This window comes from Aotus nancymaae, unplaced genomic scaffold (assembly GCF_030222135.1).
Source record: "Aotus nancymaae isolate 86718 unplaced genomic scaffold, 86718_ANA_hifiasm-v0.15.2.pri h1tg000033l, whole genome shotgun sequence".
In the NCBI taxonomy this organism is placed as follows: Eukaryota; Metazoa; Chordata; class Mammalia; order Primates; family Aotidae; genus Aotus; species Aotus nancymaae.
The window spans coordinates 3,079,499-3,093,033 of record NW_026988447.1 but is presented as its reverse complement, the minus strand read 5'-3'; the positions used below and the strand labels follow the sequence as shown (position 1 = coordinate 3,093,033).

Genomic DNA, 13,535 nt, shown 5'->3' with positions numbered 1-13,535 from the left:
TCAATAAAATACTGGCAAACCGACTGCACCAGCACATCAAAAAGCTTATCCATCATAATTAAGTAGGCTTCATCCCAGGGATGCAAGGCTGGTTCACCATATGCAAGTCTATAAACATTATTCATCACATAAACAAAACCAAAGCAAAAACCACATGATTACCTCAATAAATGCAGAGAAGGTCTTTGACAAAATTCAATAGTCCTTTATGCTAACAACTCTCAATAAACTAGCTATTGACAGAATACATCTTAAAATAATAAAAGCTATTTATGACAAACCCATGGTCAATATTGTACTGAATGTACAAAAACTGGAAGCATTCCCTTTGAAATCTGGCACTAGACAAGGATGCCCTCTCATACTACTCCTATTCAACATAATATCGGAAGTTCTGGCCAGAGCAATGAGGCAAGAAAAATAAATAAAGGGTATTCAATTAGGAAAGAAGGAAGTCAAATTGTCTTTATTTACAGACAATATGATTGTATATTTAGAAGACCCTATCATCTCAGCCCAAAATCTCCTGAAACTGATAAGCAAGTTCAATTAAGTCTCAGGATACAAAATCAATGTGCAAAACTCATAAGCATTCCTATACACCAATAACAGACTTAAAGAGAGCCAAATCAATAATGAACTGGCATTCACAATTGCTACAAAGAGAATAAAATACCTAGGAATACAACGGAGAAAGGATGTAAGGGACCTCTTCGAGGAGAACTACAAACCACTGTTCAATGAAATAAGAGAGGAAACAAACAGATGAAGAAACATTCCATACTCATGGTTAGGAAGAATCAATATTGTGAAAATAGCCATACTGCCCAAAGTAATTTATAGATTCAATGCTATCCCCATCAAGCTACCAATGACCTTCTTCACAGAACTGGAAAAAAACACCTTAAACTTCATATAGAACCAAAAGAGAGCCCACATAGCCAAGTCAATTCTAAGCAAAAAGAACAAAACTGGAGGCATAACACTACCTGACTTCAAACTATACTACAAGGATACAGTAATCAAAACAGCATGGTACTTGTACCAAAACAGAGATATAGACCAATGGAACAGAACAGAGGCCTCAGAGGCAATGCCACACATCTACAACCATCTGATCTTTGACAAACCTCACAAAAACAAGCAATGGGGAAAGGATTCCCTGTTTAATAAATGGCTTTGGGAAAACTGGCTCGCCATGTGCAGAAAGCAGAAACTGGACCCCTTCCTGTCACCTTACACTAAAATTAACTCCAAATGGATTAAAGACTTAAACATAAGACCTAATACCATTAAAAACCCTAGAAGAAAACCTAGGCAAAACCATTCAGGACATAGGCATAGGCAAGGACTTCATGACTAAAACACCCAAAGCATTGGCAACAAAAGCCAAAATAGACAAATGAGATCTAATTAAGCTCCAGAGTTTCTGCACAGCAAAAGAAACAATCATTACAGTGAACCAGCAACCAACAGAATGAGAAAAAATTTTTGCATCTATCCATCTGACAAAGGGCTTATATCCAAAATCTACAAAGAACTAAAACAGATTTACAAGAAAAAAACAAACAAACCCATTCAAAAGTGGGCAAAGGGTATGAACAGACACTTTTCAAAAGAAGACATATATGATGCCAACAAACATATGAAAAAATGCTCATCACCACTGGTCATTAGAGAAATGCAAATCAAAACCACATTGAGATACCATCTCATGCCAGTTAGAATGGATTTTTAATGACAAAATCTGGAGACAACAGATGCTAGAGAGGATGTGGAGAAATAGGAACACTTTTACATTGTTGGTGGGAGTGTAAACTTGTTCAACCATTGTGGAAGACAGTGTGGCAATTCCTCAAGGACTTAGAGATAGAAATTCCATTTGACCCAACAATCCTATTACTGGGTATATATACAAAGGATTATAAATCGTTCTATTGTAAGGACACACACAAATGTATGTTCATTGCAGCACTGTTTACAGTAGCAAAGACCTGGAACCAACCCAAATTCCCATTGATGATAGATTGGACAGGGAAAATGTGGCACATACACACTATGGAATACTATGCAGCCATAAAAAAACAAAGAGTTCATATCCTTTATAGGGACATGGATGAACCTGGAAACCATCATTCTTAGCAAACTGACACACGAACAGAAAATCAAACACCACATGCTCTCACTCATAGGCGGGTGTTGAACAATGAACACATGGACACAGGGAGGGGAGCATCACACACTGAGGTCTGTTGAGGGGACTAGGGAAGGGACAGTGGGGAGTATGGAGTTGGGGAGGGATAACATGGGGAGAAATGCCAGATATCGTTGATGGGGATGGAAGCAGCAAACCACATTGCCTTGTATGTACCTATGCAACAATACTGCATGTTCTTCACATGTACCCCAGAACCTAAAATGCAATAAAGTATTTATATATATAGCTATAGATACAGATATATTGCAAAAAAAAAAAAAAACCCAAAAAACAAAAAACATACTTCTGAAGAACCAATGAGCCAACTGAGAAGTTAAGAAGTATATTTAAAAGTTTATTGAAAGAAACCAAAAAGAATACAACATACCAAAATATATAGGATATGGCAAAAGTAGTACAAAGAGAGAAGATTACAGCAAGAAGCACCTATATCAAAAAACTGAAAGACTTCAAATAAACAACCTAATGTTGCCCTTCAAGGAACTAAAAAAGCAAGAAAAAAACCCCCAAATTTTAGAAGGAAAGAAGTAATACATACTCTTTAGAGCAGAAATAAATGAAATTGAGACTAAAAAGTACAAAAGGTAAATGAAACATAAATGTGGAATTTTGAAAAGATTAAAAAATTGGCAAACCTTCAGCTAGAAAAAGAATAAAGAAGACCCAAATAAATTATATCAAAAGCCAAAAAAGAATATGTAAAAACTAAGACCTTAGTAATACAAAGAATCGTTAGATACTATTATGAGCAACTACATACCAATAATTTAGAAAAACTAAAATAAATAAAGAAATTCCTGTACACATACAAGCTACAAAGACTGAATTATGAAAAAAGAGAACACCTCAAAAAAATCAGTAAGAAATAAGAAAATTGAGCCATAATAACAAGTTTCTCAGCAAATAAAAGTCCAGGACCTAATAACTTCCCTGCTGAACTCTACCAAGCATTTAAAAAAGTAATACAAATTCTACTCAAACTCTTTTTAAAAACTGAAAAGGAGGAAATACCTCTAAGCTCATCTCGCAAGGCCAACATTACACTGATACCAAAAGCAGATGAAGATACAATAAAGAAAGAAAACTAAGGGCCGATATCATTAATTAACATAGATGCAAAGGTTCTCAACAAAATACTAGCAAACTGAAATCAATATGTAAAAAAAATCATTCACCATGATCAAGTGGGATTCACCCAGAAATGCAAAAATGGTTTAACATATACAAATCAATAAACATGATACATCATATTAACAGAATCAAGAAAAATCAAACCATGTGATTATTGTAATAGACACAGAAAAAGTATTTGACAAAATTTAACATCTTTAATAATGAAAACCCTCAACATAATGGGTATAGGAAGAATATACCTCAAAATAAGAAAGTCCATATATAACAAACACACAGCTACCATAATACTGAATGGAGAAAAACTGAAAGATTTCCTTTTAAGATTTGGAACAATACAAGGATGCCTACCTTTACCACTTTTATTCAGCGTAATAGTGGAAGTACTGGACAGAGCAATTAGGCAAGAGAAAAATATAATGATCATCTGAATTGGAAAGAAAAAAGTCAAATTATCCATGTTTGAATATATTATTTTACCTTTAGAAAAATCTAAATATTTCATCAAAAACTCTTAGAACCGAAAAACAAATTTAGTAAAATTGCAGGATACAAAATCAACAATAAAATCAGAAACATTTCTATATTGCAGTAGCAATCTATCAGGAAAAGATTTATATCCAATTTATATCACTTACAGATAAAATAAAATAAAGGAATAAACTTAAAGAAATAAAAGACTTATACAAGGAAAACTATAAAACATTAATGAAAGAAAGTTAAGACACAAAAATATGAAAAGATATTTCATACTCATGATTTGGAGGAATTAATATTTTTTAAATGGCAATACTACCCAAAGTAATCTACAGATTAAATGCAATCCCTATAAGAATACCAATGTTATTACTCACAGATATAGAAAAAATAATCCTATAATTTATATCAAGCACAAAAGACACCAAATAGCCAAAGCAATCCTGAACAAAATGAACAAACTTGGAAACATCATACCATCTGCCTTCAAAATTTACTACAAAGCTGTATTAACCACAGCATGGTACTGGCATAAAAGCAGACACATAGACCAATGGAACAGAATGGAAAATTCAGATATAAATCCACAAATTTACAGCCAACTCATTTTTAACAAAGGTGCTAAAAATATACAATGGTAAAAGGATAGTCTCTTCGATAAATGATGCCAATAAAAACCTGGATAATAATATGCAGGAGAGTAAAACTAGACCCTTATCTGCATGTCACAAATTCAAATAAAAATGGATGGAAGATTTAAATCTAAGATGTGAAACTACGAAGCTTTAGAGAAAAACTCTTTGGGAACACACTCCAGGACATTGGTGTGGGCAAACATTTTTTGTGTAAGATCACAAAAGCACAGGCAACAAAAGCAAAAATAGACAAATGGGATCATATCAAACTAAAAATCTTCTGCACAGCAAAGGATACAATCAAAAAACTGAAGCGACAACCCACAGATGGTGAGAAAATATTTGCAAACTATATACCTGACAAGCTATTAATAACCAGACTATATGGAAATCTCAAGCAACTCAATGGAAAAAAATGTAACTCAATTAAAAACTGGGCAAAAGACCTGAACACATATTTCAGCAAAGGAAACATATACATGGCCAATAGCTATCTTTAAAAATGCTCAACATCAATAACCATCAGAGAAACACAAGTTAGAATAAAAATAAGATATAAATATCATCTCATCCCAGTTAAAATGGCTTCTATCAAAGAGAAAGTTAATAACAGATGCTGGCAAGATGTGGGGAATGAAAAACACTTGTACACTGTTCGTGAGAATGTAAATTAGTACAGCTATTATGGAGATCAGTATAGAGATTCCTCCAAAAAAAACTAAAAATAGCACCTGCATAGAAACCAAAAAGTCATGTGAGGTATCACAGTACCTGGTTTGAACATAATATCGAGGAAAGAGGTATTGAAGAGAGTAGGTAAGACCATCTTGCATCGCCTACTCCACACCTATCGTAACTCCAGGCTGCACAGATGGAGAGAAAATGTGTGTTCTTTGGGAATGGAGAGCTAAATGAGTGTGGAGCACTGTATTGGAACTCACTGCTGCCTTGTCACAGCAGAACATAGCACAGGGCAGAATTCTGCCAGTGCTCATGGAGGGAGTACATCTAGACCAGCACTGGGCCAGAGGGAAATTTCTTACCTCAGCAGGAAAAACCTGAGTCCTAACTGGCTTCACCACCAGCTGATGAAATTGGACTGGGTCCCAGAATAAATTTAACTGGCAGTCAGGACACAAGAACCACAGTCCTAGGGCAAACCCTGTTGCTGCACTGGTTTTGTAGGCAGGGGACTTGGGGTACAACACCAACTGTGGTGTCCAAATGGATGCCTGTGTCACCCCTCCCACAACTCCAGGCACTGTAGCCCTAGTACAGATTCCTTCCGCTTGACAGAAGGTGAGGACGGAATACAGAAGACTGCATCTTACAACTTGGGTGCCACCTGACCTAAAGTAAAATGAAGCATCAGGGAGATTCCTAAAATCCCAGATTTCAAGTCTTTACTTCTGGATGATGCTTATAGATTCACCTTTGGTCAGAAAAGATTTCACTGCCTTATTAAGAACATAGATGAATTAACCAACTGCTAACTAAAGTGATCTTGGGCTTTGAGTAAATAGCAGCAGCCAGGCAATTGTGGTCACAGGATTTGGGTGAGTACCAGTATTTTGCTGCCCTGTAAAAATTTGGATGTGACCTGGAATGATGCCACCTATGGTGGACATGAGAGTGCCCACATCACCCCTTTCCCCAATTTCAGATAGCCCAGTGCCAAGAGAGACTCCTTTTGATCGGGTGAAAGAAAGTGAGAGACTTTGCCTAGTGACCCAGTGAATTCTCCCTTATCTTACCCAAGTTCACCAAGGCATTGTGCATAGGAGGCTGCAGGATTTGCAGCACTCCTGGGCTTATGGAGCCCTCTAGTGCTGAAACAGCTGCAGTGACCACAGGCTTTGGTCACAACACTCAATCCCCTTGGAATTTGTAAAAAGTCCTCTCAAGAGTACATACAAACAAGCCCAGATTGTGAAGATTAGTTTAAATATATATACGTCTTCCATGCCGAGACATCAGTGAATGTCCTGAAGCACCAAGAACATCCAGGAAAACATGACCTCACCAAACACACAAAATAAGGCTCTAGCAACCAATACTGAAGTGACGGAGATACACGACCTTTCAGACAGGGGATTCAAAATTGTATTGAGAAAGTTCAATAAATGTCAAGATAACAAAGAGAGGGAATCCAAAATTCTATCACAGAAATTTAACAAAGTGATTGAAATAACTAAAAAATTCAAGCAGGCATTCTGGAGCTTAAAAATACAATTGAGAAACAAAAATGCAAGAGTCTCTCAACTGCAGCACCGATCAAGCAAGAAAAAATTAATGAGCTCAAAGACAGATTATATCAATATACAGAGTTAGAAGTGAGAAAAGAAAAAGGATAAAGGAGAATAAAGAATGCCAGAAAAAATCTAGAAAATAGCCTCGAAAGGACAAATATAGGAGTTATTGCCCTTAAGGAGGATGGAAAGGGAGATAAAGTTTATTTAAAGAAATAATAAGAGAAAACCTTTTAAAACTTGAGAAATATATGAATATCCAAGTACAAGAAGATAAAAAAAAAATCCAAGAAATTTAACCCAAATAATACTAAACTCTCAAAGGCCAAGGATACAGAAAGGATCATAAAAGCAGCAAGAAAAAAAGAAACAAATAACATATAAAGGAGTTCTGGTGTGTCTGACAGCAGAAACTGTAGAGGTCATGAGGAAGTGGGATGACAAAGTCAAAGTGCTGAAGGAAAAAAAAATCTTTCAAACTAGATTATATTAATCTAAGTTATCCTTCAAACAAGAGCTAGAAATAAAGATTTTCCTAGACAAGCAAAACTTGAGGAATTTGTCAACGCCAGACATGCCTTAGAAGACATGCTAAAGGGAGTTATTGAATTTAAGAAAACAAAATGTTAATGAAAAACAAGAAATCATCTAAAGGCATGGAAATCATGGGTACACAGACAAATATGGAATAACACTGCCATTGTGGTATGTAAATCACTCATATCTTTAGTAGGAATATCAAAATAAAGCTATCAAAAATAGTTTCCAAAATACAAGTATTTGAGAAACAAACAATCTAAAAATACATAGGCCAGGAGTGGTGTCTCATGCCTGTAATCTCAGCACTTTGGGAGGCTGAGGTGGGCAAATCACCTGAGATAAGCAGTTCAAGACTAGCTGGCCAACATGATAACGTTCTGTCTCTACTAAAAAAATATAAATTAGCTGGGTGTGGTGGTGGGCTTCTGTAATCCCAGTTACTCAGGAGACTGAGGCAGGAGAATTGCCGGAACTCGGGAGGCAAAGGTTGTGACGAGTGGAAATTGCATCACTGCACTCCAGCCTGGGTGACAGAGCGTAAAGAGAGAAAAACAGAAAGGCAAACAATGAGGACAGGGTGGAATAAAAAGTATAGAGGTTTTTAGTTTTCTCTTTTTTTTGTTTGCTTTTTTTCCTTTCTTAGTAATCAGAGTTAAAGTATCATCAGTTCAAACTAATTTGTATAAAATGTTATTTGCGACTCTTTGGCAACCACAAAACAAAAACTTATAATAGACACATAAAAATAAAAAGTAAGAAATAACAACATATTACAGGAGAAAAACACTTTCACATAAGACAGAATAAGAGGAAGGAAGAGAGGAACACAAAACTTTTAAAAACCTCTATACTTTTTATTCCACCCTGTCCAAACAACCACAAAACAAATAACACAATGGCAGTAGTAAGTCTTTACCCATCAGTAATAACAATGAATCTAAATGGACTAAATTATTCAAAAGACATAGAGTGGTGGAATCAATAAAAAAATAAGACCCAAACATATGATGCTTACAAAAAACCCACTTCACCTATAAAGACACACATATAGATTGAAATTAAAAGAATGGAAAAATACATTCCATGGAAATGGAAACCAAAAAGAGCAGGAGTAGGTATAATTATATCAGGTAAAATAGATTTCAAGAAAAAAAGGGAAAAAAAGGTCATTATATAATGATAAAGGGATCAATACAGCAAGGTAATATAACAATTATAAATATATTTGTGTCCAATGCTAGAGCACTCATATATATATATAATATATGTAGCAAATATTATTAGAGCTAAAGAGAGAGAGAGATCCCAATACCATAATGGCTTGAGACTTCAACACCCACTTTCAGCATTGGACAGATCATCTTGACAGAAAATCAACAAAGAGACATCAGACTTAATCTTTACTACAGATGAAATGGACCCCTCAATAGACATGATCTGACTTCAAATTATACTACAAATCTATAGTAAACAAAACAATATGGTACTAGAATAAAAACAGATGCCTCAACCAATGGAATAGAATAGATAATACAGATATAAATCTATCCATTTACAGTTATCTCATTTTTGACAAAGGTGCCAAGGACATATGATGGGTAAAGCAGAGTTTCTCCAATAAATAGTGCTAGAAAAACTGGATATGCTTATGCAGAAAAATATACCAGACCCTTACATCTCTCACCATGTATAAAAATTAAGTAGGCCGGGCGCGGTGGCTCATGCCTGTAATCCCAGCACTTTGGGAGGCCGAGGTGGGTGGATCACGAGGTCAAGAGATCGAGACCATCCTGGTCAACATGGTAAAACCCCGTCTCTACTAAAAGCACAAAAAATTAGCTGGGCATGGTGGCGCATGCCTGTAATCCCAGCTACTCAGGAGGCTGAGGCAGGAGAATTGCCTGAACCCAGGAGGTGGAGGTTGCGGTGAGCCGAGATCACTCCATTGCACTCCAGTCTGGGTAACAAGAGCGAGACTCCGTCCCAAAAAAAAAAAAAAAAAAAAAAGTAAAAATGGATTAAAGACTTACATCTAAAAATTGTAACCATAAAGCTATCAAAAGAAAACATTGAGGTAACACTCCAGGTCATTGATGTGGGCAAATATTTGTTTAAGAAGACCTCAAAAACACAGCCAATCAAATCAAAGCTAGACAAATGAGATCACATCAAGCTAAAAAAGTTTCTGCACAGCAAAGTAAACAATTAACAAACTGAAAAGACAGCCTACAGAATGTGAGAAAGTGTTTGCAAACTTCCAAGCTAGCAAGAGATTAATATCCAGAATATATAATGACTTCAAACAACTCAACAGCAAAACAAACAAAACAAATAATCTTATTTAAAAATGAGCAAAAGATCTGAATAGATATTTCTGAAAAAAGACAGACAAATGGCCAATAGTATATGAAAAAAATGCCCAGCATCATTAATTATCAGAGAAATGCTGATTAAAGCTACAGTGAAATATTATTTCATCGCAGTTAAAATGGTTTATATCCTAAAGGCTAACAAAAACAAATGCTGGTGTGGATGTGGAGAAAGGGGAGCCTTTGTATACTGTTGGTAAGAATGTAAGTTACCAATATACAGTAACTATGGAAATTATAAAGATTCCCCCAAAAAGCTAATCACAGAACTACCATATGATCCACCAGTCCCACTGCTGGGTAAATGTTCATAAGAAAGGTATTCAATATATCAAAAGTACATTTGAACTCTCATGTATTACACCGGTATCCACAACAGCTAAGATATGGAATCAACCTCAGTGTCCATTGATAGATGAATGGACAAATAAAATATTATACAAATTGTATTAGTCTGTTTTCAGACTGCTATAAAGAACTTCCCTGAGGCTGGGTAACTTACGAAGGAAAGAGGTTTAGTTGACTCACACGTCCACATGGTTGTGGAGGCCTCAGGAAACTTACAACCATGGCAGAAAGGGAAGCAGACACATCTTACGTGGCCGCAGGTAAGGTGTGTATGAAGGAAGTTCTCACAAGAACTCCCTTATAAAAGCATCAGATCTTGTGAGAACTCATTCACTATCACAAGAACAGCAGGGGGGAAACTGCCCCCATGACTGATCCAATCATCTCCCACTAGGTCTGTCCCTCAACATCTGGGGATTACAATTCAAGACGAGATTTGGATGGGGACACAAAACCTAACTATATCACACATACACAATAGAACATTATTAAGCCATTTAAAAATTGAAATAATATGAATGGAACTGGAGGACATTTTGAGTGAAATAAGCCAGGCAGAGAAAGACAAACATCACATGTGTTCACTAATATGTAGAAGCTAAAGAAAAATAACTCATAGAAATAGGGAGTATAATGATGGTAACTAGAGTCTTGGAAGGATGCTGCGGAGGGGAGAATAAAGAAAGGATGTTTAATGGGTACAAAAATACAGTTATATTTTATATATATTACAGATAGAATAAGATCTAATGCTCAGTAGCACAATAGGAAAACTAGCTAACAATAATTTATTGTACATTTCAAAATAACTAAAAGAGTGGAATTGGAATATTTCAAACACAAAGAAATGATAAATAATTGCAATACCTCATTTACCCTGATTTGATCATTATACATGGTATGCTTGTATCAAAACATCACAGGTGCCCTATAACATGCACAATAATTATGTATCCACAATTAAAAATTAAAAATTGAAAAAACCCTCATGAACCCAAAGTCCAAAATATTTCACCTAATTTTAATAAGATGTATCTAGCAATACTTTAAAATAATAATACATCATGATAAATGAGGTTTATTCCAAGTAAGCAAAATTGGTTTAACAATTTTAAAAATTAATGTATTACTTTATAGTAAGGACCAAAAGAAAGGATTAAAGATAGGGAGGTTACTCTCTCAACTTGATACAGGACATTTATGAAAAACTTATATCTAACATCACACTTAATGATTAACAGAGTGCTTTCCCTGCATCAGGAATAGTCAATCACATTATTTCTAGTTAATATTGAATTAGGGTTCTAGCCAATTCAATAAGGCAAGAAAGGGAAGTAAAACCCATAATGAATGTTAAAAAAAGAAAAGCCTATGCAAAATTGTTTTTATTCTAAAAACATAATCAGTTCTATAGAAAAGCCTAATGAATCTCACAGAAAGCAATTACAACTAATTAAGACAAATTACACAATTGAAAGCCAATATACAAAATGTCAATTTTATTCATACATTCTGACCACAAATAATAAATTATAATTTTCAAAAACACCACATACATTAGCATCTAAACCAAGAATACTTAAAGATAAATTAAAAGATATGTAAGACCTAGCCACTGAAAACTACAAAATGTTGCTGAAAGAAAATAAAGATATATATATTATTGTATGTTTGAGTATCAATAAAATTAGGTAAATTCTTCCTAAATATATTCATGGATTCAATGCAATAACAAGCAAAGTTTCAGTAGCTTTTATAATTATACTTTAATTATAAAGTTTATATGGAAATGCAAAGAACCTAAATTAGCAAGAAAAAAAAAGTTGAAAAAGATTGAAGCTGAGGAACGTGCATTATATCAGGTTTCAAGATTTAGTAAAAGGCCACAAGAATTAAAACTTTGTGGTGCTGATATATGGATGGACAAATGTATCAATGGAAATAAATAGAAAGTTTCTGAGTATACCCACACATATGCAGTCAACTGATTTTTCCACAAATGTGTCAGGATAACTTATCAAAAAATAATTATATACTTTTTAAACAAATGGTCCTGTAATATCTGTGTATAGATTTGGAAATAAATAAAAATCGAACTTTACTTCACACCATATACAAAACTTCACATTAGAACAAAGATCAAAATATAGAATTCAAGACTATATAACTTCTAAAAGGAAGCATAGGATAAATCCTTTTGGCTAAGTTTTTTTTTTGTTTTGTTTTTGTTTTTTTTTTGCTAAAAGAAATTCAGATCATAGGTAAAAATTGATAAATTTTATTCAAATAACAACCATGTCTTTGAAAGACACTGTTAAAAAACTGAAAAAGCAAGTTATGAAAAGAAAAAGGCAAGTTACGACATGGTAAGATATATTTAACATATATAAATATCTATATATTTATACCTTAACCTGTTTGTCTATTCAGACATAGTTGTATATAACAAATATAGAAAAGAGCTGTTATGACTCAATAAGAGGAAGACAATCTAATGTAAAATTGGCAAATTATTTTAGTGCATGTTTCATCAAAGATATATCACTCATAAATAACCATATCAAAAATGCCCAATATAATAAATGATTTGGGAAATGCAAATTAAACCACAATCAGATGCCACTACATACCCATTAATAAAACATCTTCAAAAAAAGTTATTTTTATGCTTGTGTTTATTACATTTACATACTTTTGTATAACTGAAATAACTTCCTGATAAATTAAAACTTTCTGCCTTTTACAGTTACTTTAACTTATCAAAATAATGCACTGAACTCATCACAGAATGTGACATGGTGGTTTTCAAGTCAATAATTTTCATACGAGAGGACGAAGTGCTATCGATGGCAGTTAGGTTATTTTGCAATAACCATTTACTAAGTCACTTCCTCGAGGTTTTACCTTTAAAATCTGTAATCCACAAGAGAGGTTACTATATTGGTCCTTCATAAATTGCCTGTGATTTTTTGAAAGTGTTTATGTTTATTATTTCCTGCTGATCTCTCTTCTATTCTGCTAGGCTCCATATCCTGAGTCTGATCACCACAGACTATATCTTGGTCTTCTGCTTTTAGCTGGGTTTGGAAAATGGGAGGCACCAGAAAAGGAACAAAGAGTGTGAGGTGAGAGGTTAGGGTATTTGTCTTCCAATTCTCCCTGTTTATCACATTTCGGACAGTACTTGCTTTCCTCTTTAGCTATAACACCTGTTGAGTGGGTCTCCAATTGCGCTAGATCTCTCCAGGTGCGCTGCATTTTCTCTGCGGTTCCCTGCAGGATTTCCATTACTATAATTATTCACTAAGTGCCTCACTATCCCTTTTTGGTTCACTTAACTTCTTTAAATTATTTTTAGTAAAACCATTTTGAGTATGCCATCTGTTTTCTGCCACAATCCTAAATGATACAATAACTGGTATCATGAGTGAGATTCTGGGATTGACTTGCTCTCTTATCTGTGAGCAGATGGATAACCTCATTGTTGAGGGAAATAGAACACTGCAATCTGTGACAAAGTAGCATCATCATTTTTAATTTCTCACTAGAATGACGTGAAATGAATTAC

At 34.6% G+C, this 13,535-nt stretch overlaps 1 protein-coding gene across 2 annotated transcripts in view; it reads right to left on the bottom strand.

Annotated features, from left to right (window-relative positions):
• The window catches only part of MARCHF1 (membrane associated ring-CH-type finger 1), an 883,830-nt gene that overhangs the window by 475,657 nt on the left and 394,638 nt on the right, over positions 1-13,535 (bottom strand). The gene's annotated exons all lie outside the window — the stretch shown is intronic.